Source organism: Nyctereutes procyonoides, unplaced genomic scaffold (genome assembly GCF_905146905.1).
Source record: "Nyctereutes procyonoides isolate TBG_1078 unplaced genomic scaffold, NYPRO_anot_genome, whole genome shotgun sequence".
Lineage (NCBI taxonomy): Eukaryota > Metazoa > Chordata > Mammalia > Carnivora > Canidae > Nyctereutes > Nyctereutes procyonoides.
The window spans coordinates 65,854,741-65,860,394 of record NW_026575051.1 but is presented as its reverse complement, the minus strand read 5'-3'; the positions used below and the strand labels follow the sequence as shown (position 1 = coordinate 65,860,394).

At 40.4% G+C, this 5,654-nt stretch overlaps 1 pseudogene; it reads left to right on the top strand.

Moving 5' to 3' along the window:
* Positions 1-4,650: 4,650 nt before the first annotated feature.
* Positions 4,651-4,907, top strand: LOC129512673 (replication protein A 14 kDa subunit-like; annotated as a pseudogene).
* Positions 4,908-5,654: the final 747 nt, after the last annotated feature.

The following is a 5,654-nucleotide window of genomic DNA, read 5'->3' as shown; positions in this document are numbered from 1 at the left end:
CCCGGGGGCTGTTATCTCCACTCAGCACGCTGCTTCCCGTCACATATCCTGTGCCAATGCTGTGTCAAGCCCATGTTACATTTTTCAAAATGCCTTTAGCATCATTTCCTGAGCCTGGACATTTGCTCATGCTGCAAAACGACGTCCAAGCTGAGAGCTCTGTTTGCAAGTTTCACGCAGGGTTATTGGGACCACAGACTTTCAGAGGCAGGAGCAAACCCTTTTCTCTTATCAGGGCGAGAGACGGCCTAGTTTTCCGGTGAAACCCAAGCATTGCAGACCAGAGCGGGTTTGTGTGTTCTTATCTAAGTGGAGACCTGTTCTTCCAGTTGAAAAAAAAAAAATCATGTAAGTATATAATCTAGCATCAGGTTATTTTGTGCAGCCCTTCTTCCCTTCTGGAGGTTGGGAGGAGGCAGCGTGTGGGGCTAGGAGTCTGGCTCAGGGTGCAGGTGGCCGGGTGCCTTCATCCCTGCTCAGCCTTGGCACAGCTCCCCGTAAACAATGCAGCCTGGTGAGATTTCTCCTTTCCCTTACCTTTTCCTCTAACCCTTGTGGCTCAGTTTGCCTACATCATCCTCGATGGGTTTAAATGACCAATTGTGCCATGCTTTCCTGGATACAGATGGAGGCAGTGCCCTCCCCCATTGGCTGGCCTCTCACTACTCAAATGCAAGAGGTAGACCGTGGGGGCCAGGGGCTGCCAGAGGTCAGCTGTTGCTAAGGTTCAGTGGGTTTTCTGTCTCTAAGGGAGGGAAAAAATAAAAGGCCTGTCCTGAGCATGGCAATACTTGCATGCCTGGATGATGTACTGTGGTGTGCTAATCTTCCTATGTCCAGGGTATTAAAGGAAAAGATCATGCACAACCTTTATTCCCTCCTGTTGAACTGCAACCAGACAATAAAATCAAACAAGGTGGTTAACTGATAGAATAATTTCAGCTCAAAGAAAAAAAAAAGAAATAAAAGATGGATAGGAAATCTCTGGAAACTGCAGCCTTTCTCTTTTCATTTTATGGATAAGTTAGCTATATCCTTGGGGCAGTAAGACATTGCATAAATATCAAGCTGAGTTTAACTTCACTGTGCTCAATAACGAACGTTTTTAATTATTTTCATAGTTCTTTTTTTTAAAGCAATGAATTACGAGTTAAGCAGTCTGCTAGGCTATAGTCTTCAAATAATTCTTGCGAAGAAAAAGACTAGAAGAGAAAACTGATTGAAGGGGGTGAGAGTGAGAGTAATGTAACCCACTGGAATCATATCATTCTAGAATTTTAATTAAGTAAATTTAAAAGCACCAGAGAGCCATCTACACAAATAATAGGCTGAAAGTTAGCAGGCTGCGTTTAATACAGCAATCATCTTTCAAAGGAACACTGGAAAACCTTAACCCTATCCATGCAACCTGCAAGTAAAGTGAACACATGGAGCAAGGGATGAGCAGAAACAGAACCCCTAGCTTCCTACTCAGAAAAAACATAATTTAAATCTTTGTAGAAGAAGTGAGGTCTGCAATAAAGTATAATGGAAATTACACACACACCTATACCGAGAGATTAAGCCACAATCAATTTAAAAGATAAGAATATAATTGAAGGCTCATTCTGTTTTATAAGGCACAGAACTACTGCCCATAGAGTCACTTACTCCTATGGCTGGATTCTTGGGGTAGACTCTATGTGGTCCAAGTAGTTACTTTTTAGCTAATTCAGGTCTCTTTCCAGTCTCTTTCCAGTCAGGCCAGGCCTGGGCACTCCTACTGCTTAGGGGTCAAGCCCCAAAGAACTACATTCAAGAACACACAGGTGATGATTTAGAAAAAATAATCCTCTTTGGACATCCCTGAGGCCACTAGATGGAACACATTTACCATCCTAGCAGCATCTGAATGCAGGCTTCCATGTCTTAAAACAAAATTTGATCACTTCCTTATCCCAAATCATTAATGTATGACCCATGAGTTAGTGGCTTTACACTTTGGGGTTTCCTAAATGAAATGTCATTTTCCTTGCTGAGATGAAATAATGCTGGATAGAGTGTTTGTCACATTAACCTTTACACTTTTTGCATATTTAAACTATTTTGCAGTTCTGAAAGTGTATATACCATTTGATCCAATAATTCTACTGATAGTAATATTACTCTATAGATATGCTTATATATAGGCATTGCTTGAAATAAGGAAAGATTGCAAACACCCTAAAAGTTCTTTAAAAAGGGCATGGATCCGATAGGGGGAAATCATGTTGCTCGTCAAAAGAATGGGGTAATACTGATTGTATAACTTGGGATCATCTCCACAATTCATTATTAAGAAGATGAAAGTGGGGCACATGGGTGACTCAGTCAGTTGAGTATCAGATTCTTGGTTTTGGCTCAGGTCATGGTCTCATGGGTCATTGTCTCAAAGGTCATAAAATTGAGCCCTGCCTCAGGCTCCGGGCTGGGCCAGGAGTCTGCTTGAGGATTTTCTCCCTCTGCCCCTCCCCCAACTTGTATATATGTTCTCTCTCTTTCAAATAAATGGATAAATCTTTTAAAAGAAGAAGAAGAAGAAGAAGAAGAAGAAGAAGAAGAAGAAGAAGAAGAAGAAGAAGAAGAAAGACAAAAGTGAGGAGAAGAGCGTATAAAATACTACCACATGTATTTTTTTTTAACAAAAGACTTTAACAAAAGTACATGCAGGGAATATCTCTGGAAGGCTACTCCCCAGTTCTACCTCCCAAAAAGATAACAGCTGTGGCCTCCAGGGAGGTGTAGGGGACAGGAATGTGAGAGGAACTTGCTTTAATATCATAGCCAGGTTTTTTTTTTTCCAGTTTAAGTCAGCTTCTTTGAGATATATTGGATGAGTTTTGACAAAGGAATGTTATGTTCTTCTGTACTCTTTGATTTTGTCCATGTGTTACAAAAAATAATTTTAAGGAAAAATATCTGAGCTAGATTCTTCAGAAGTGCTATGGAATAAAATATGTATATAAGATACCTTCTTTGGTCTGTGAACTAGTAGTAAAAGTGGCCACTTTGGGAAGATAAGTTATTCTGATCTTATAGGTAAATGTCCTGTATGGTAGTGAATCACCTGAGAAGTCATGGAGGTCCCAACAGTGAGATAGTGGGCGGTGGGTTTAGGGAGGTGACAAGGAGAAGCCAGAGGGCTGTTCTCACTTCTATGAGCTAAAAGTATTTGCTCCTATTTATGGTCTGAATGGTTGTGTCCCCAAAACATATATGTTGAAGCCCTAACCCCCGATGTGACAGTTTGGGAATTGGGGCTTTGGGGAAGGGATTAGTTTTAGATGAAGTCATGAGAATGCAGCCACATGACAGGATTAGTACCCTTAGAAGAAGAGTGAGAGACATCAAAGCTTCCTCTCTATCCTGTGTGAGGACACAGCAAGAAAATGATTGTCTACAGACCAGGAGGGGACCCTTACCAGAACCCAACCTTGTTGGCATCCCAATCTCAGACTTTCCAGCCTCCAGAAACGTGAATAATGAATTTCTGTTAAGATACCCAATCTATGGTATTTTGTTATGGCATCCCAAATTGACTAATACAATGCAGTTCAGAGGATGAGACCAGAACTCTATTTTATAATCACTGTATCAAAATTCAAAGAGTTCTTTTTGAAATGTTCAATTATGGCTCAATGCTTCCAGATCCTTCTGAAGATATTTGTGAATTAGTCTGTGTGCTAAATCCGAGGTAATGTTCTTATTGTACCTTCTGTCACCTTAGGTAGTGGAATTCCATTTCATCTCCAGTGGTTTGAAATTTGTGATGCCAACTTGGTTAGGGTACTTTGGCCCCTGCTCTATCAAGAAGGCCCTATGAGGTCCAAGCAACAGAGGAGGGAGGAGTGTGGTAGAGTTAAGCGGTGGGCTGGGAAGGCCACAGAGCAGGGACATGGTACATTAACACCATCAGAGGTGAGGCTAAAGGCCAAACCTGTTTGAGGAAGAGGCTGGAGACATTGACATGGTCCTGCTTGAGCTACCTAAAGGGTCATCAGCTTGTGACCAAACACTGTCATGTCATTCTTTAGTTGTTTCACATTTATGCAGCCTCTTCTGACCTACAATGCAAGCTTCCCAAATGAAGAGAATCTTTTTTCCTCTGTCTCCTCTTCTGTTTCCCTCTCTTTTTACCCCTAAGCACTCAGCAAACATGAAGAAAGGAAGAGGTGGGAGAGAAGGAAGGGAGGAGGGAAGGAAGGAAGGGTAGTATGAGCAGAACTATTGCCTAAGTGCCAGGGGAATTGTTAAGATAAGTATAAGGTAAGTTCAAAATTGAAATTAAGCAGAGCTAAAATTCTGAATTTCAACCTTTTGGACAATATATCTAGAGGTTTTACATACTAGATTGATAGGTGGAAGCTTGGACACTGATTCTAGGAATCACTGAACAAAGAGGAGTCAGTCCTCTGCAACTTTGAGTCTCCCCACATCCATACGGTAAAGGCAAGACAACTTTCCTGATGGATCCAGCTTCACCACTGCCTAGTTGTACAGTCTTGAGCACTTAACCCCTATGCTTCATTTTCCTCATCTACAAAATGGGTCTAATAATAGTACTTCTCTCACAGACTTACTATGAAAACTAAATTTAATATATATGATATATAGGGGGCTTGCGCCGCAACCATGGTGGACATCATGGAGTTGTCCAAGTTGCACGTCAACGACAGCACACTAGCTCAGTTCATCGACAGGCCGGTCTGCTTCGTGGGGAGGCTGGAAAAGATTCATCTCACTGGAAAAATGTTTATTCTTTCAGATGGAGAAGGAAAAAATGGAACCATTGAGTTGATGGAGCCCATCTTGGCCTTTACAATGAAGCTGTGAAAATTACCCATGAATTTCCTCAGTTTTTTCCTTTGGGGGTTGTGCAATATGATTGATCTTGATGAGCACATTGAAGACTGTCATAGGAAACCCCTGATATTTGAGGGAGATTTCTGTGATTTTTAATATTTAACATGTTCTCTTTTTTATTTCATTTACCTAACCTTATGAGATATTGCAATATCCCACTTTTAATGAAACCTGTCTGTATATTGAAACTTAAGTCCTCTTAAAGAATCACGTCTCCAGTAATATGGTCAGGTCAGATGCAAGAACAAAGCAGTTGCCTTGAATTTAGTTTTCTGTTTTATTAATAAAAGCTGAAGTGGTAAAATATATATATATGTATATATGATATATAGAGAGATGTATTAATATATGTCTGCTAAGCAAAATATCAGATACACAGAGACCATATGATAAATATTAACTATTATGTTTATTAATATCACTAAATTATTTAAGTTAATAGCTTAAATGGCTTAGTAATATTAACAATGGGATCATTATTGGGCCTATGGCTCAAGCATTAGATCATGATGACGTACAATAGTGTGTTGCAGCTCATAGGTGAATCAATCTTGTTTAATAAAGAGGAGATTTATTCCACATTCTGGTGGCTGTACCCATCCATGAAAAAACCCAAATACATTACACATATAGGGATGTTAGTCACCAACATGTGCTAACAGGAAAAAAAAATCCCTTTTCCTGTCATAATTATCACTAAGGAAAGAATTCATGAGAGCAGCCTAGTAAAGGCAAAATCTGCCCTCATACCCTGAGCACGAGGCAGTCTCATC